Source organism: Mesocricetus auratus, unplaced genomic scaffold (genome assembly GCF_017639785.1).
Source record: "Mesocricetus auratus isolate SY011 unplaced genomic scaffold, BCM_Maur_2.0 Super-Scaffold_100004, whole genome shotgun sequence".
NCBI classification, from domain to species: domain Eukaryota; kingdom Metazoa; phylum Chordata; class Mammalia; order Rodentia; family Cricetidae; genus Mesocricetus; species Mesocricetus auratus.
The window spans coordinates 65382896-65403231 of NW_024429189.1; the positions used below are offsets into that span (position 1 = coordinate 65382896).

The 20336-nt window shown below is 36.4% G+C and overlaps 2 long non-coding RNA genes across 3 annotated transcripts; one reads left to right on the forward strand and one right to left on the reverse strand.

The window, feature by feature from the left end:
* Positions 1-11839: 11839 nt before the first annotated feature.
* LOC121140209 lies at positions 11840-13844 on the reverse strand. The gene is made up of 3 exons (XR_005877007.1): positions 13680-13844; positions 12904-13082; positions 11840-11980 (listed from the first exon to the last, which is right to left on the reverse strand). It is a non-coding gene; the product is annotated as an uncharacterized LOC121140209 (long non-coding RNA).
* LOC110342870 lies at positions 13601-20120 on the forward strand. Of its 2 annotated transcripts, XR_002385043.2 has the most exons (4): positions 13601-13762; positions 14789-14851; positions 18718-18782; positions 19270-20120. It is a non-coding gene; the product is annotated as an uncharacterized LOC110342870 (long non-coding RNA). The 2 variants fall into 2 exon arrangements; XR_005877006.1 differs by lacking the exons at positions 13601-13762; positions 14789-14851 and adding an exon at positions 18464-18567.
* The last annotated feature ends 216 nt before the right edge of the window (positions 20121-20336 follow it).

Sequence of the window (20336 nt, forward strand, 5' to 3'; positions counted from 1 at the left end):
ACAGCCTTACGAAGTAACTGATTTCTTCTTTTAAATGTGGAAACCTGACCATGCAAATTTTGTACATTTTAATGCTGTTAAAATATATGTTTAATGGGTGAAGACTTATTCAGAGACAAATGAATAAGCACTTGTTCAACTAGCTAAAAAGAATAAGGGTGCACTAACCAAATTAAAATAAATGTATGAGTAGAACTCATCCTATCAGATATGTCGAATATGTTTGTGTGTAGGTCATAGGAGACACATAATGGTATGTACACCAAATTACAAAGGGTTAGCATTATTTTTCTGATTCAAATTACTTTTTTTTCCAGAAAAAACTAAAATTTAAAATAGCATCTGGTGTCTCTTTGTTGTGGGTTTTGGTCAGATGTACTGGGGATGCTTGGTCCTATGGCCATGATCTTCTCTGGGGATACTTGAACCTGTAAGAAAGGGAGGGGTGTCTTGCACTCTCTTGGACTGGGGTAGGATTGCTGAGGCCACAGCTTGGTGACATTCCGGTTGCCTTTGGGAACTAGAGGAGCTGCATTTCAGCAGTAGCATTGTAGCCTCAGTTTGTATTGTGAGTGTACCTTCTTGATTGGTACTTGCGAATAAATCTGGCTGGATCAGAGTTCCTTCCCTCCATCGTTATCCCTTTCCTCTTATCTTTATGCTATTTTTAATGACCTACTCCACCAATCCCAATAGTGAACACCCATCATACATACTTCAGACATAGTGTTGTACATACAAGAAAAGAACATGAGATCTAATTTTTATTTTTAGGAAATGAATAGCCCTCGGTTTCCTCAAATTACAACACCAGGTAAATAAATGTATGTCTTGTTTGACTAAAGACATGTCCCTAGTACTTTTGTCATATTCCTCCTAGTCATGTCCTCATTTATTTATTTATTTTTAAATGTAATGTATGTTAGATTGTTTCTTTGTGCTGCAAGTACTATGCTCTATTTTAGAAGCTATGATGAACTTTCATTATAATCACCAGAATATTTACTTATCCATAGGGAAGTCATCAAATGTATCGTTATGTACTCTTTTGATGTTTAATAGGTATAGTTCTTGGGATATTCAGTGTAGTTTGCCATTTTGTCTTCTTTGTTTGCATCTTTTTTAAAATCTTAACTCAAAACATTGATATGGGCCTGTAACAAGGGAGAATTTTATGCCCCCCCACCTGTGCCCATATTCCTATAAACTCTCTCCTCCCCTTTATTAGATTATGACTGTGTTTAGATAGAATTCCTAATGTGACAAGTTTTATGATTTGAATAGGAAATGCCCCCAGCAGGCTCATGTGGAGAATTGGTTTGTAGTTGATGGCATTTATTTGAGCAATAGCTGGTACTTTAGACTTTAGTGGATAGAAGAAACAGGTTACAAAGAGCATGTCATGTCCTTAGATGCTCCCTAGCCATGGCTGATCCCTTCTAGTCCCCCCCCACACTTTTCAAGTCACCAGGAAGTAAACAGCTGTCTACCTCCATATTCACTCCTGAAACCATAATTCCTTCTGTGCCTCAGGCTCAAATTACTGATCTAAACTTACAGTGAAATTTCTAAAATTCTATGAGCTAAGATGAATTTTTTCTCTTTAAGTCACTTGGCTCTTCTGTCACAATAGCAATATAACATTAATAATGTCACTATATGAGGTCTTTAGATAAAGTCCAATTTAGTCTGTTGATGCTGTGAGTAAAGGGGATTAGGATGGAGACACAGAATGAAGAACATGTGTAGTAATTGGGAACAAGCCCCTTGCAAACTAATGAGAGAAGCCTCAGAAAAAGCAAACCTTGCTGTCATCTTGAACTTTGGCATTCATTCTCCAGATTAGTAAATGAATAAATTATCTTCAACTACTTTTTATGACAACCATAGAAGTCTAATACAAGACTCTAACCCTTTTGTAGCTTATTTATCTTTAAGATAATGTGTCTAAGCCTACATCCTTAATGTCATTCCTGGGTGAAAATAAAAAGGCTGTGTGTGTGTGTGTGTGTGTGTGTGTGTGTGTGTGTGTGCGTGTACATTTTGTAAAATTTTGAAAACATATTTTGAAGGTTTATTAAAATTTGCATAAGTATTTTATTACATATTTCAATTTGATTGCTTCATGTCTGGAAGTTACTGTAAGTCTCTAAGCACAGTGTCTAAAGAGCAACAGCAGGAGCATCGGCAGCACAGGTCAGGCTCCTCGGGGTTTGAGACCCATATCTGCTGCATCATAACTTTGAAGGTATAGTCTCCTTAGGGCAAAACCTTCTGATATGCTCTGACACAAAACCAGGTTTGTTTGGAGAAATCACTTCAAAAGCTAAAATGTAACTTTTTAATACAAATGTAAAGTCTTGGTAAAGTCTATAGCTTCCTCCATGTCAAACTATAGCTCCTGTATCCTCTCTGCTTTCTTTATATTTTAAATGTGTTTGGAGTTAGTGCAAAATAACTTAAAATTCTATGCAACACAGGTTGACAAAGCAAGTTATTTCAATTAAAAATTATTGTTTCAACAAAATGAAATTTTTGTTACATTTTTTCCTCTGTCAACTCTACATTAGCAAATGTATCCTTTGTAATTTGTTTTTTGTCTTTTTTAATTTAAATTATAAACAAGCTTGCTTCACATGTCAATTCTAGCTGGCTCTCCCTCCCCTCCTCTCATGCCCTCCTCCCACTAGGCCTCTCCAGACCCCCACCCAATCCCTACTCCAATCCCCAGGGAGGGTGAGGCACTCCATGGAAGATATGCAGAGTCTGTCACTTCATTCAGGGCAGGAGCTAGGGCTGGAGACCAGCATGTGACTGATCCAGACCCCCTGAATGTGGATGTCAGTGAGGAGGACTAGGCAATCTATGGGACCTTGGGTAGTAGATCAGTATTTATCCCTGGCATACAAATGGATTTTGGGTGTAATTGTTCTTTTAAACCCTAGGAAGAAATATTAAAAAAAAAACTTTCTTTCATTCAAATTTGGTATGTTCTGGCTATTTCAAATAATGTTGCTATGAATATAGCTGAATAGATGTCCTTGTCGTATGAATGATCATCCTTTCCTTTCAGTATATGCTTAAGAGTAGAATTGCTAGATCTTGAGGCAGACTGATTCCCATTTTCCCAAAACCGATATACTGATTTCCAAAGTGGCTATAGAAGTTTGCATTCCCACCATCAGTGGAGGAGTGTTCCCCTTTCTCTACATTCTCTCCAGCATTAATTGTCCTTGGTGTTTTGATTTTAGCCATTCTGACAAGTGTAAGATGGCATCTCAGAGTTTTGATTTTCATTTCCCTGATGGCTAGGGATGTGAACCTGGAAGTAACCTAGATGTCCCTCAGCCAAAGAATAGATAAAGAAAATGTGGTATATTTACACAATGGAGTACTAATGTGGGGAGAGAACAATGATACCTTGAAATTCACAGGTATATGAATGGAACTAGAAGACACCATCCTGAGTAAGGTAACTAAGACACAGAAAGAAAAAATGGTATGTACTTACTCATAAGTGGATATTAGACATAGAGCAAAGGGTAACCAGCCTATAATCCACAAACCCAGACAAGCTAGGTAATAAGGAGGACCCTAAGAGAGACATTCATGAAACCCCCCAAGAAGGGGAAAAGGATAAGATCTCCTGAGTAAATTTGGAGCATGAAGGAAGGGGAGAGGGAGACAAGAAGAAGAGAGGAGGGGAGAAGGGAAGGAGGGAGGAGAACACAAGGGATCCGGAAGGTTGAGTTTGGGGCAGAAGTAAGAAGGACAGGAAGGAAAGAGATACCTTAATAGAGGGAGCCATTATAGAGTTAATAAGAAACCTAGCACTAAGGAAATCTCTAGGGATCCCAACTAATATTCTAACAATAGTGGAGATGCTAACTTAAATGCCCTTCCCCTATAATGAGATTGATGACTATCTTAAGTGACATCCTAGGCCCTTCACCAAGTAGCTGATGGAAGCAGAAGCAGACAGTCATATCTAAGCACTGAGCTGAACTCTTGGAATCCAGTTGTAGAGAGGGGGGAGTGATGAGCAAAAGAGCCAAGACTATGCTGGGGAAACACACATAAATAGTTGACCTGTGTAAATGGGAACTGGTGGACCCTAGTCTGACAGCAGGGGAACCAGCGTAATACTGAACCAGAGCCCCTGAATATGGGTATCATTTGGGGGGTCTGGGCAGTCTATTGGGCCTCTGGCAGTGGAACCAGCATGTATCCCTAGAGCACAAATGGGCTTTGGGAGCCCATTCCCTATGGAGGGATACTCTCTCAGTTTATATACAGAGGGGAGGGTCTAGATCCTGCCGCAAATGATGTGACAGACATTGATGATCACCTATGGGAGGTCTCACTCTCCCTGAGGAGTGGATAGAGTGTGGGATGTTTAGTTGAAGGGGGGAATTGGGAGGGAAAGGGAACTGGGTTTTGTATATAAATTAAGGTTGTTTCTAATTAAAGTAAAACAAAAAGTAAGATTGTCTTTAATTTAAATAAAATTAATTAAAAATAAAACAAGTTGGTATGTTAGTAAACCAGAATTAATCTATTTTTAAATAAAAAATGTATGTACTTAGAAGGCTTCATCATGTCAACAAAACAGCTGTTATTTTTGCAACTACATAGTGGTATTCAGTTAACAAAACAGCAATTATCCTCCTATAAGCTTCATCAGTGCCAACCAAAGATAAACAAAAGATAACAAAATAAAGCACACCATCAACAAAAAAAAATCTGTCTTTCCTATATATAACTGATTTGTCCTGTGCACCAACAAGAACCTGCTTTAAATTTCCAAGACAATTTACAATGCCTAGTCTCTTGCAAAGAAGGTTAGTGGCTACTGAAAATACTAGCAAGAAAAGACTATATAAAGACACTTTCGGTAGTGTGTTAATTGTCAAAAAAGAAAAGTTACAGTTTAAAAACAGATTTTGCACAGCCTTGCATTTCAATATTCTTCTTTAAAAGGAGTGAGTTGTATACAGAGGATTTAATATTTTATAGACAAAAAAAGCTGTACTAAAACCATCTTATTCATCATCCTCGTCATCTTTCTTTCCTCTTCTTTCTTCTCTTCCCAATCCTTCTCATCACCTTTCTCCTCATTCTTTTTCTTGCTTTTTTCAGTCTTTACCATCTGCCTTGTTTTGCTACATTGTGTTTTCCTTTAGTTCTATAGGCAGCAATATCCTCTTTGTATTTTTCTTTCAGTTCGACAGCCTTCTTTTCATAGTGTTGCATCTCATCTGCAGTAATGATGTTCCTCTTCTCTCTCAACTGCTTTGCAACATCACCAATGGAAAAGCCAAGAGGTTCTACTTTGGCCTTTGGGAGATACTCAGTATAGAACAAGGAGGTTGAATGAGGCCTTTTGGATGCACTGGGGTCCTTGAACTTTCTTTTATTCACTCCTTTGGGAGAAGATGTAGTTTTTCATTTCTTCTTGATAGCAAGCCTTGCCAGTCTTTGTCACACCTTTAAATTTTCCCTTTTCTTTAGCAGACATTAACATTTACCTTTCTGAGCATGTCTTAGAGACAATTGAGAACCTGACAGAAGCATTTGGTTGCTTCTTGTGCTCCTCCTATCAAGTTTGTACAAGAATGCATGTGAGGACATTTTACCTCCCACCTTCTTGGGATCTTCTTGCCCATGTTTAGTTGGTTTCCCTTTGTGGATCATAGTGTCACCCAGGGCCTGTCTGGCTCTTGTTTGACCTTCTGCTGTCTCTATGGGTAGAATTAATCTTAATAGTTATAATTGGATATGGTCTGAAATGCATTTGTTCATGTACATCTTTCAACAAGGCAATTATATTCTCATGCTATTAAAAGGCAACTGGCAAACTCAGCAAGAGTGGAGAGATTACCTTAAATGCCCCTCCCTGATAATGAGTTTGACTACTTCCTTATATGCTATCCTAGAATCTTCAACTAATGACTGATGTAAGCAGAGGCAGACAGCCACAGCTAAACACTGAACTGAACTCTTGGGACCCAGTGACAGAGAGGGAGGATTGATGAGCAAAGGCTTCAAGACTTTAGCCCATAGAAACAGCTGACCTGAACAAGCGAGATCTCTTGGACCCCAGACTGATGGCTGGGAGGCCAGTATGTGACTGATCCATACCTCCTGAATGTGGGTGTTGGTGAGGAGGCCTAGGCAATCTATGAGGCCTTGGGTATTTTTTCCTGGCATACACATCTATGGGATCTTGGGTATTTATCCCTGGAATACAAATGGACTTTGGGTGCCCATCCCACAATGAGAGATGCTCTCTCAGCCTGGACCCTTGGGGGAGGGCCTAGGCCCTGCCATGAACTAAATACCAGTCTCTGGATATCTCCCATGGAGGGACTTACCCTCCCTGGGGAACGGACTGGGAATTGGGTGGGGGGATTGTTGGGTGGGCGTGGGAGAAGGGGAGAGAGAGGAAGCTGGTATTGACATGTGAAGCAACCTTGTTTATAATTTAAATAAAAAATCTAAAAAAGAGAAATTTAAAAAACAATTAGAAGCAATAATTAGTGAATTGTGTATACATTATCAATGTCTCATATATTGTCTCAATCCTACCAATAATTTCCTCACAATTTTGTAGGATAGACATGTTTTAAATTGCATTCTGAAGCATGACTTTTCTTCAGGTGAATGCCAACATAAGCAATGTCATACATACTTGTATATAAGCTTATATTCTAGTATTTTTTGCATATTAAATGAATTTCACATTTATAAGCTCACAGAAGCAATTTTAAAACCCTAAAGTGCTCATAGGTACAATTAACCTAATGGTCACATTTGGGTTTGAATTACATTTACAGTTGGGTCTGGAGAGAAAGCCTATCTCAATTTTCTTTTAGGGTCCTTATGTAGGGCAGTGTCTTCTGCGTGCAGTGGGGTTAAAAACATTAGACTAGGCTAGCTGGATCAGCGATGTCTTTAAATAACCCAGAAAACATCATATGAGAGCCTAGGAGCTGCCATAGCAGATGCTTAAGCTATTCATTATTGAATTCAATCACTATTAATCATTGAAGTTTCAGTGGGGTTCTCTAAGTGTTGACAAGAAAGAGGAGGTTTCTTTATGGAGTTCAATGAAGTCATTCTTCTTTCCATTGCCTTGTACAAGATCATTGCTGCTAATGCTATCCAATGAGAACCATGTATCTTTCTTTCTATGCTCCATGTACTTACAGAGTTTTCATAAGCTTGTTTCAATTGCAGCCTACATTTGTATGCCTCCGTCTTCACTGAAGGAACATTCCCATTTAGTGTAAGGAAAAAAATCATGGCAGTAGCACTAGTGGGGGAGTTAATATCCAGCTTAGTTTGAGTGAGCTGCCTACTTCTGTTTCCAGGGTAATGACTTCAAAATATTAACAAATTTGGATGAAGTCATGAAGATTTTTCTCTCCTCCCCTTGTTTTCATTTGACAAAAGAGCCAGTTAAAATATTGCTGAGGTTTTTAAAATAATTCTTATAGCAATGCATTTATTAGTTTGTTCCGATTAAATGCATATGAATAAACCATTAAACAAAAATTGAGGAATTGAGGCAATTTTCATTACTGGTCCAGGTCCAAAAATTGAGCATGATTGAAGAGAGGCAATATTTGAGTTTCAACTTGCCTTAACTGGATTTTGAATTAGGTGACTATTGACCAATGATTATACAATAACTGTACTGACCTCATTTTTTCTTTTAAGTACAATCTAATCAAGCTTATATTTAATCAGTAACTTATTGGCTATTAACTTTTCAGCCAACATCTTTATTCTCTTTATTATTTCTACTATTGCTATGCATGACAATCAAACTGAGCAAAAATTTCAAGACTACCAATAAGTTGTAAGCCAATATTGAGGTTGCACATGACAAAAAATTGAACACAGAAGGAAATAAAATTATTTTGTGTTCAAGGACATTAAAAAATAATGGAGAACATTAAACCTAAGAATTATAAAAAGCGTTATAGGAAAGACTTTTTAAGTATGATAAAGTGAGTTATAAGCAAATTTTTGTTCCCACATAATGAATGCTTTTCACATGCTGCAGAGTTCGACACTTTAGCAGGGATATTTACCCGCATTGTAACTTGTACCTCAGCTGCTTAGGATTTGTTTTATGTATTTCTTACTCTTCAATTTCTAATGTGAGTATATAAACTGCACTTTTGAAATTTATTTAGAATCTGAATCATAAAATGAAATAGATTACTGAATAAATGTTAGTAAAAGGGCAAAGATTTTTGCTGTTGTTGTTTTCTTGTGTTTTTTGAGAATGGGTCTCACTATGTTGCCTGGCATGTCCTAGAACTCACTATCTTTCTAGTCTATCTTAGCCCCGAACTCATAGAGATCTGCCTGTCTCTGCTTCCTGAGTGCTGGAATTATAGTTGCCCTCCACCATGCCATGCCAAGATGACCGTAATGGTATCTTTAGTAACAAATGATGAAAGAAATGAAGGAAATAGCACATTAATTTTAATATATGAGAGGTAATAACAGGAGCTATCGATATGCAAACTTTCATTCACAGAAAATTATCTATATGTGATTTAAAAGTATGCCTAAACCAGTGGGAGAAATTTTGGTCTGAAAATTTTGAGATAAAGACAATTTTTCCTGATCCAGCAGAATGTTATAATTGTAGAAGTATAAAAAAACCAGAAATCCATAAAGAATTCCTGAACACACTTGGAACATGAGTACTTGAAGACCCAGAGACAGACATTGGGGTTCAAGCTGAAGATCAGATAAGCAAAGCAGCCAGCCAATAGCTCTTACCTCTACCTCAGCCCTAAATGGGTGATCCTGTCTCCAGGAATCCTCAGAGTACAATGCTCTCCCTGAGACCCTTTGCTTATTCCTTTTAAACTTCTCTAGTGCTGGGATTAAAGGGGAGAGCTCTGTTATTCTTTTGTGCTGATTCACTCTCCTGTAGACTTGGGTGGCCTTGAACTCACACATATCCATCTGCCTGTCTTCTGAGTCCTGGGGTTATAAAGTGTGTATCACCACTGCCTGACTCCATGGCTGTGACCACCTTTGCATTTTGATCCCCAGTGACTACAAGGTCATGAACAATCTGTCACCATGCATACTCATCTGTAAACCTCAAGGAAGAAAGTGACATAAAGAGGGAAGTGAAGCTAAGTACCAATTAGTGAAAATGGGAGAAGCTTGTGCTACTGTAAATGTTATTGATTCAGGATAAAGTAAGGGCGGGGGAATCAGCAACCGCAATAGATGCATTGGGATTGAGTTGACCTTTTTCTTAGTTTCTTTCCTGTTGTGATAATCTATCCTGACAGAAGCAACATAAGGGAAAAAAGGAATTTCTTGGTACAAAATCAAGGTTACCAACTATCATGGTAATGATAAGAAAGTGACAACAGTAGGAGTGTGCTGCCTAGAGCAGAGAGCGGTATAGTAATGCATTCTGGTGTGCAGTTCACTTTCTCCAGTCTTATATAACCCTTGACTATGCCTACAGATTGATGAAACCCACCATGGGTGGATCTGCTCATCACACTTTACATGACAGATATAATATACCCCCATGAGACATGCCCAAATGCTATTCTGATCTAGGTATTCCCTTACTTAGACTCCCTTCCAGATGATTCTAGAATGTGTCATGTTGATAATTAAAACTATCCATCACAGAAGTAAAATAATAAAGCTTTTTTCAAAAGATTCAGGGCAAAGTTAAGAGAAACTCAATGACAGGTTTCTTTTGCTATGTTTATAATCTGTAAATTGTACTTATTGTTGCCTGGATTATGAAATTGTTATAAGTATTAGAGAGAACTGAGCATATTATTAAGAAATTATTAAGAAAGTAAGCAAGTATTACCTGTTTTTTAGTTACTAAATTCATTCTTCTTACGGTCTTTGGTTACCAAACACATCTTTTGTTCTTTTGGAACTTCCCTTCTTCTATCAGGGAACCAGCTCAGCAAGTTGCTACTAAGTCTGTTTCCATTGGCTCTTCAGTTACTAGGGAAACTTTGGTTGGAGATTATTGACTCTTCAGGAGGACAATGCCCACATGACCAATGTATTTATTTGCAACTTTCAACAACCTCAATTTTAAGAGATACTGGAATTCATACTAATATTGGATCTGCTGACTTAATCAGCAGTGCACTCTCGCTGGATTTTTTGCATATAAGAGATGAAGCATCATCCACTAAGTAATACATTTTGCAAAAACATTTCTTTTTGTTTCCATGGAGTACTGTTTTTAAGGACCAGACTTCTGGGTACCAAGTTTTAAGTCAAAGGCTTGGATCCTAAGCTCCTGCATCCCTGGGTTCAGGCACAATGCACTTAAAGTGATAATTATTTTTTGTTGTTGTTATTTTAACATAGATTATTTTTTTTCATCTTGAGGTTCCTTACTCCATCAGGTGAACTGATAATGAAGCCTTTCACTAACATCTTTTCAGAAATGATCAATTTGAATTTGAGCCAAATTTAGAACCAGATATTCTCTGATGTTCCATAAGTAACGTCCTCCTTCCTGCATTTGGAGACAAGTTTTTGTGATTTGTTTTTCATAATTCTGCACATCTTGTAAGTAGGGACTATCTTTTGTTGCCAAATACTCATTAAGGACGTCTGTATAATAACCACCTTGGAAGATCATGAATTCTTATAAATCAGCAAGAGAGAATATCTCTCTGTTTTTTTCCAGGTTCCAGAAATTAACTAACTCCCTTGGCTGGTGGCCAATATTCTCCCATTCTTTAAGCCAGAAAAATGAACATTTTCTGAGATTTCACCATTCACATACATGAATAATTCCCTTTTTATGATTATATCAAGCCTACCTAGTTAATAGGAAGATCTGCATCTAAAATCTTCCAATTTATTATATCTATGAAAGTTGTATTGTCATATAACTGTTTTACAGTTTCTAGGAATACAGGAATGGATATTTCTGAAGGGAAGTATTCTCCCATGGCAACTCGTGTGTGTGTGTGTGTGTGTGTGTGTGTGTGTGTGTGTGTGTGTGTGTGTGTGAGACATACCTCCTGTGACAGTGGAGCAATCCTTACTTCCACTTATTAGATGTCAGTCAGATGTTCAAGCCAATACCCTTTTAGCTTCCCATATATAGGGTAGTTTTGCTGTCAATATTTCCTCAGTCTCTAAGTTCCAGTATTAACTGAGTGTGTGAATTTATGTGTCTTCACTATGACTATTAAAAAGTTTTAAAGAATTGACTGTTTTCTTCTGGCATTATTATATGTTTATATTTTCTAGAATCCATGGCATGTAGGAAGCTACATACTGAGCAAAATCATCTCTTCTATCAAGAATATTTTTGTTGTTATATTTTGACAGTGACATGTAATGTGTGAGTTACATTTTTCCCATTTAAATTTTTGGCAATTTCATATATTTTTATAATTATTTTAATCATTTAACCCCTATCCCTTCCTTTAGGTCCTGGCCCTTTCTCTCTTAACATACTTCTGAATGTGATTCCTCTCCGGATTTCATGTCTTCTTCCTATATGTGCCCCACACAGTTTAATTAGAGCTACTTTCTCAAGCATTGAGTAGGGCTTCCTTCTTTAGTGTTTAATACCCCAACACTTTTCCAATGCTTTACATATCCAGGACTGTCTTGTTTGTTGCTTTCTAATTTTCTGCTCTTTGGAAGTGGTTATGATATTGAATGCAGCAGGTATCACAATAATATCAGTGATGTGGGTAGGATGCCCTGTAATTGGGAATGGAATCTCAGTAACAAACTTGGAAGAAAACTTAAGTATTTAATCTATTTTAGTTATCTTCTAGACATTCACCAACCACTTTCCCCTATTTGTTGGATACAGCTTTTCTGCCTTTTCAGTCTTTCCTGAGGGTTGTAAGCAGTATGGTGGTGAGATATCTTTAGATGATCCGTTTTCATTGTCATCACCATATGGGGTTTGTCATCCAAGAGTGGGCTGGAAAGTATGGGAAGGAAAAATTAAATTCCTCTTTCAATTTAATCTGCAAAGATCCTGATAAAATGTGTCTTTTCCGTATTACTTTAATTTGCCTGACTTGTTTTGAACACATGGTAAAATTGACTATATGAAGTTATACCAAGATGGCTAGCAGTGTGAAGAAAGAAAGTGTGGCAATAAGCTTACCTTCTACTTCCATTATTATTGTGTTTGCTTGAACCAGAGATTTATAACAAGCAAGACAGGGGAACAAAAATATTCTTTGAACTAAACTGTAGTAAGATTTTCAAATTAATTTCTTTTGATGTTAGGAAAATGAACATTTTTAAACATGTTGGTGTTATATAAATGACTTCCAAAGATGAAATTAAAGGAAACCTTTTCACCTACAAATTTCCCATTTTAAATAGTTCAAATGCATGTAAATTAACACTGGTGGTATTCAAGCATTATCTACAAAGCATATGCAAATGAAAGAATAGTGATGAAAAAGTAGATCATAAAACTATCATTTTAATGAGTACCTTGACTTTGTTAAGTCTCCTACCTCTAATGTTACTGATATTTGAATTAATCAGCACTCCACTGTGAGGAACTATCTTGCCAGGTACAGGGTTTCAGTATAGGCTATGCTCTCTTCTAGCTAGATAAAAGTAGAAACCTCTTTCCCCCATGGTGACCACTAAAAATATACTCACACATGATGAAATGTCATTTGGAGGATAAAATAGCATGCACTTGAGCACAATTGTTTTAAGACTTAGTGATTTTCTGAAGCCTTTCCCTATATTTTATCTAATTATAAAGTCATATGAATCTTTAGAAGAGTTAAAACAGGTTACAGATGATGAATATTAATTATATAAAATGTAACTTATTCACATAACAATTATCTAGTTGTATAATTATAGCTCTGATACCATTTTTATCTTTGAAATAGTTTTTCCTCATTATCAGTAGTTGTCAAACTTTGATGTGTATCACAACCAATATTATATATCACAAAAAACCACCACCATGTAAGTGTCCAATTCCAATGGTCTAGAATAGAGCTCAATGATAAGGTTTTCTTAAAGAGCTCCTTGGAGACAGTGTTGTCCTAGAGAAAACATACAAGATATAAATGTAGAGAGAAAATCATATTTGATTATCATTTGAAATTTGTATAATCCATATAAAATAACACAACTTTTCCATGGTTCTGAATAAGTTCCAGAATTACAATTTCCTTTGAGACTCCTGTTAAACAACAACAAAAACAAGATGACTTTCCGATGAAAAGTGGTGACAATGTGTCTAGAAAATAAAATATGGAGATCCGCACTTCCTCAAGGACCCCATCAAAGATCTCCTTTGCAATATTTTTATAACAAGGAAAAATAATTTTAAAAAATTCCTTGGGTCACTAGCACACATTCTATGTATGTGCTATAGCTCATTCATAGTGTAAGGATAGAATTTTAAATACCACATCTATGACATAGAGTATTTTTTAAAAGAGATGATTGTCTTCTATGGTCTATGTTCTACTATCACTGAAACATTTTAAAGTCTTAAAATTAAGATGAAAATGGCACTGACATTTCATATAGTTCTTTTTTTTCCTCAGATGCCAGAGTGGCCATGAATTGATATAACATGATCTGTCAGTAAACTTCAGTTGCTTCTCCTAGGATTTCATGCTCTTGGGTTTTACCTCATTGTCAGGTTGGGAAGTTTAACTTCTCATCTTTTTAATTGGTGTGGTCTGATGCTGCAATTCCTCATTCTTCATCAGTAGTAAGTGATATCAGATAGCATTTTAAAGTTTTTGATATTGCATGTCATACCATAGCAGGTTTCACCTGCTTAATAATTGGTCAACCACCTAAAAAGTACAAGAATTGATTATGTAGCTATTTGATAAATATTAACAGATTTTGTTCCTTTTCTTAGCTGACAAAATGAATGAACAGTTAAAGAAGCAGCTTCATTCTTTGTCTATATAAAAGCATGATTATTTCAATCTTTTCCCTTGGAGAACATTTCTTTTTTCACCTGTGTATAACATTAGAAACAATTTCTGTAGTTATGCAAATCTCTCACAGCTTTTGTGAGTCACTTATCCATAGCAACAGGAGATTTCATCATTTAACAGATGAAGAGATTCTCATGGATTTATGTTTGCCCTTCTCTGTGATTCATAATGTGTAATTTTCTCAAGCAAATTCTGTATGAGAAAGTGGTCTCAGAGTAATGAGGTGATGGAAATTGTGAGAAGACCACTGGTATAATTTTCCAGAAAAATAAATGCAAATTGTTTGCTACTTATCTAAATCATCCTTTTCTCTCTAGTGTAGACATGCCATAGTTAGTCACTGGGCACCTCAGTTTCAAGGAGTTACTACCTAGAAAAATAGTAAATAGCACGAGTGAGAAAACAGAAAACAATGACAAAATTGTCTCATGTTCTATACAGTCACAGGAATTAGGTTCATTGAGAAGTTCATGAAATTAACATTGAATTAAAAACAATATGATCTCTAAAAAAAAACAGTGGGCAGCAGCACTTATTATTAGGACAGATAGAATCCCCAGAAGAGTTCTGGCATAGCTTGTCTGACCTAGAACAAAGAATATTTTTACAATCTTCTCATCCACAAACTGTAGACAAGAGATGTATTTGCACTTTCCTCTTAGCAAATGTGTTATGCATGAAGAAGCTTTAAATCAATGTATAGAACAATTCTGTTTCTTAATAAATACATATTATCTTTGTGTATGCAGCAATCTATGACAGTTTGTCTTACCCTGTTCTCCTTGCAGAGGATTCATACACAATCAATGACATATGATATATTATTGGAGCCATACATTTATCACCTCCAGGTAGGGTTTTTGTTTGCTTGAATTTGAGCTGTTTCAGCAAATCTATTTTTAGTGCACTTTATATTCCTACCTTAAAGTGGCATGTTTTAATACAAAAGAAAAGAATCTATGGATTTTTGTAAAAACTAAAAATGGCTACTTTTTCCAGGTTTAAAGTAATATTTGTATGCTTAATGTAGTAATTATGAAATCTACATTTTCTATTTTACAACCATATGCAAGGCTATGTGTTATTAATTCAGTTAAGATAAATTTTTGGTGTCTAAATATTGGATAAGCTTGTACTGTATAATTTGAAGTACAAAATTAAGGATTAAATATAAAAGAATAAGAAGGAATATATATGGCTAATTTATCACAGAGAAAATAGCAACGCAGATTTTTTTACTCTGTGGCTGCTACTTGAAGCATATTTAATGTTGTCAATGAAATGGCAGCTTTGATTATTTTACCAGTGTTGTGATGGCAGACATTATTGATGATGGCTAGAAAGAGAGAATTCAGTTATAAGAGTGTTTAGCTGGGCTAGAGAGATGACACAGGCTAAAAGTGCTTGCTTCTCTCTGTTGGACCATGTTCTATTCCCAAAATCTACATGTGACATCTCACAAAAACTACAACTCCAGTTCCAAGTAATACAAATGAAACCCTTTTCTGGTGTCTTTAGGCACCAGACAAATATATGATGCATATGTATATGGGCTTACATCTGTGCATAATATTAAACTAAAGAAATATTTGTTTAAAGAATGTTTAACTGATTAGGTGATATAACTCAGACATAGACTTTCCTCATTGTATAACTTGTGTTCCTTTTCTATTGAAGTCCTTAAAAGTGTTCATTTATCACTCCTATTCAGGCAAAAGATGTACTGAGATGCAATGGTATGTGGAAGTAGAAATGAGAGAGGGAGAAAACTCTTCAGAAGCGATCAGATTTAAAATACTCTAGTATTATTTGGGGCTGTCTAACAAAATGCCTTCAGTATCCAACTAAACCCTGATTTGAAAGTTCATATATATCAGGATTAAAAATCCTAACATGCATGTATAATAGAAAAGAATGTATACAGTGAAGACCTTTAGAACACACGAAATCCTACTAGATTACATACTGCTTTCATTTCTAAGGGTTCACAATTAAATCTGAACTATATAAATATGCCATCTTCTGTAGAAGTGGAAATACGCAGTTTCACATGTTCTATGCTAAAGTCAATTAATAAGTATTAAGCAGAACAATACTCATATTTTAGTTTGGAGCCTAGCCTTTAACTGCTGAACCATGGTATGTCCTAATTTACATTGTATATTAGTTGTTAAGTTAAGCATATTCATGCTCTATTCCAGAGATCCAGAAACCCTAAGTAACACAAAACACTCACAAGTGGAATTAGTGGATCTCCCTGGGAAAGAAAAACAGAATAGATTCAGCTGGGGAATGGGAACAGGAGAGGCCAGGTTGTTAGGCATGGAATGAAGACAGAGTTTGGAGAGAGACGACTGATACTGGATAGCTTTTGTGGGGAACCTAGTGTAGTGTAGTAGAATCTCCCAGGATTCTATGAGGATTATCCTACCAAGAATTCCTCTTAAAGGAATATACAGATCCTGAACCAGTCATCCTTTGTAACCAGGTAAGGCGTCCAGGGGTTTTACAGGGACACCAACCTAACCACTAAACCTTCCACCTGTAATCTATTGGCCCACAAGATTACCTGAGGCAATGAAGGCACAGAATTTCTGGGAGTGGCTGACCAATTACTGGTCTAATTTGAGACCTATCCCACAGAGGGAACCCGTGCCTGAAACTTCCCTGACAACCAGTAACAGGAAACTGGAGAACTCAGAGACATGGGAGAGAAAAAAAAAAAGATCAATAAAACGATTCTTTAGTGATATTCTGCTATGCTCATGGATCGGTGAATTGTCATCAGAGGCTTCCTCGGACCCCATATGGGAGCAGATTCAGAGACCCACAGGGAAACGAACATTAGGCTGAGAGACCAAATTGAACACCTCCCTCTGGTCCTTTCCTTTGGAGCTCAGGGAATTCCTTGAAAGAGGAAAAAGAAGAAAAGTAGGAGTCAGTGGGTTTGAGGATACCAGCAGAATAAGGCTCACCAACTCAACTAAGCAGGTCTCATAGGGGCTAACAAAGACTGCAATGACAATCTTGGAGACAGCATGGGTCTGCATTAGGTCCCCCGTAAATGTCCTATGGGTGTTTAGCTTATGTTTTTGGTACTCTTAACATAGGAGTGGGAGTATCTCTAACTCTTTTATCTTTTGGTGGGGCCCTTTTTCTCCTACTGGGTTGCCTGGTCCATCGTTGGTACAAGGGTTTGTGCCTAGGCTTATTGTATCTTTTTATGCAGTGTTCATATTCCTGGGAGATCTCCATTTTTCTTAAGCAAAATGGAGAAGAATTGGAATTGGGGGAGAGGGGATGTGAAGCAGGATAGAGAGAGGGGTAGCTGTAGTCTGGATGTATTGAAAAGGTAAAGCAAAAACATAATGGAGAAAACCACAGAAACAGCTGACCTAACCAAGTGGGAACATGGGAACACCCTTCATAAAACTAGGGAACCAGCATTGGACCCAACCAAGCCTTGTAAATGTGGGTGTCGGTTACTAGGTGTGGGCAGTATATGGTACTTCTGACAGTGGAACCAGTATTTATCCCTTTTGCACAAATGGAATTTGGGATTCCATTCCCCATGGAGGGCTGCTCTCTCAGCCTAGATATATGGGGGATATGACAGACTTTGATGATCCTCCATGGAAGGCCTCACTTCCCTGGGGGGCAAATGTGTGGGGGTAGATGAGGGCCATGGGAGGATGGGAGGGAGAGATAACTGGAATTGATATGTAAAGTAAGATTGTTTCTAAATTAAAACAGGAAAAAAGAAAAGATAAAAACACAAATAGAATCATATTTGAGCAAGCATAGATGCTTTTTCAAGAATTGAAGAATGCAAAATATGTATGAAGTGTGTTATTGTTGTTGTTGCTGTCTTGTTTAAGTTTGCTTTTTTATTGTTGTTAATTTGTATTCTGCTGCTGAAAATGTAAATTAGAAGCACAATGAATTAAGGTGACCGATGTGGTGATCCTTTAAGCTACTATACTTAATTCTAACTGGCTTGCTGTTTAAATTCTCACTCACCTTGTCAAAATCAGTAAGCTAAATCTAATGGCAACCATTTCTTTACATATTAATAAGTGTACCTTCAGTTAATTTTACATTCAAAGTTATTATTTTAGATGAAAATAAATTTAACTTAGCATTTCTCACAAACACAATAAGGAAATAAATACAGCAACAACAACAAAAAACTGTCGCTCTTCATAGCTATACATGTCTGCAATCCAAGCACCTGACTTAAATTAAGACAAGATGTTAGACCGAACAATATAGTAAGTTCCAAGCCAAGCAGCGCTACAAAACAAAAAGCCGTATTATCATTTTTTGTCTTTCTATATATTCTCAAGCACTGTAAAGGACATTCTTTATTATAAAAATATCAAAAGTAGTACCAACTTACTTAATTAAACTTATTACAAAACTAGAACTTGACAAATACTGTCTCATTTCAGTTTTCCCTCCCATTAATGACAGAAATTCTTCCCTATGGAGGACAAACAGAAAAGTGAATATTTGAAATAGATGTCAGAACCTATGATCATGAAATGTAACCAATATTCAAGTACAGGTATGCCTCATCCTAAAACATGTTATATACCAGGATAATATAATATTCCACCAATCTTAGGGGGGAGTTTTTTACTTTGTCTACATGGCATATTTCTAAAAGATAGAGGGAAAGTTCTCATATAAGGTTGATTTGTGCTTGGTTTTCAAGGTTAGCCATTGAATCTGCTAAGGAAAAGAAGAGGACTGTAAATTTATTAAAAAAATAAGAGAAAGGTAAATTATTTTTATTTGTGTTTAATATTTAACCAAAGCAGTGGTTTTAAACATATTCTTTCAATTGAATGTTTTATTAATATAATGTCCACATCTGGTATTTTTAACAATAATAAATGGGCTGTTTTGATGGAAGCTGAAACAGGACATTTTGCGAGTGGGCTTCTGCACCTCTCCCCTGTTCTCAGTGTTGAACCCTGTGCTTGACAGACAACTGTGTCACAGGGCTGTCAGCGACTTCCCTTGAAGTTATGTGATGGCAGGTTAAGATTGGGAGATAGACAATGGGGAGAAAACTCCCCTGTCAATTATTTTGGGCTGATCTAGATAGTTTATATTACTATTTTTTCCACATTTTGCCATGACTATCTATCCTCATCAGTTACTATAAGCACACAGTATTTCCAAGTTGCCAGCATGAGTAAACCACCATTTTGACACATTTACAACCTCCTTAATAGTTTCATTTTGTATTCTTTTTTCACAGTCACTAGCCAAGATTCCAAAATGAAAATATTCATTCAAGAAGAATTGCTGAAATAATAGAAGGATCAACATAGTTAGGTTTATTTTTAATTGTAAGCAAATGATGGTAATGCATTTTTATATGAAACCTCTGCGTGTGCGTGTGTATGCATTCTTATTGCCTTGTGTATGACATTATGACAATTGAATAATGCCTCCTATTTGTACTCACAAATTCATCACAGGAGGGCAATCTTGTTTGTCTATTTTTATGGTCCTTGTACCTCTGAACATGATAAATTCTCTATACTTCTGAGTTGAATTATTAGCTAATTTGTATTAAATTTTGTGTTTCCATTTTAACACAGACAAACCTGGAAGAGAATAACACCTTTTTATTTGACTTTGTCTAACATATTAATTCACTATTTTGCACTGTTATTATTGAAGGAATTAAAGTGCTCACTTCACTTTCACTGCATATGTATAAATTAAGACTTGAGTTAACTTCAGTGTGGGGGCAAAGCTGGGCAATTACCACGTGGGACTCACAAAGACTTTTTATGAGATAGCAGTATTATGGGTGAGTTTTTTTTTTCTTTTGCAATTTTACGGCATTCTTCTCATGATAGTTCTTAATATGTGAGTTGTAAAAGATGCTGGAATTGTAGAGTCATCCTTCATTTTAGGAGAATCAACAAATAAAAGTTCAGTGATCTGTTTTATTCACAGTGTTGGACAATGAAAACTATTTGGAATTTCAGCACTGATATTTATGAAGAGGCATCTACACCGGTCACTGTGGGAGTGATGTGGTACTAGTGATATATATTCAAGTTGCTTTTGTTTGGAAATAAATTAATTTTTACATACTATTTGTGAAGTTAAATGTACTTTATCATAATATAAAATATGGAGATTTAGATGAGATCACAGTGTCAACTTTAATGGACTGAGTGGCTGATGCTTTTTTTTTTATTTTAGAAACACTCTTATTTACACATCAATTTCCCCATTCCCTCGCCATCACATCCTCCCATTCTCCACACCTATGCCCCAAACCCACCTCCCACTATCTCCCTAAGGATA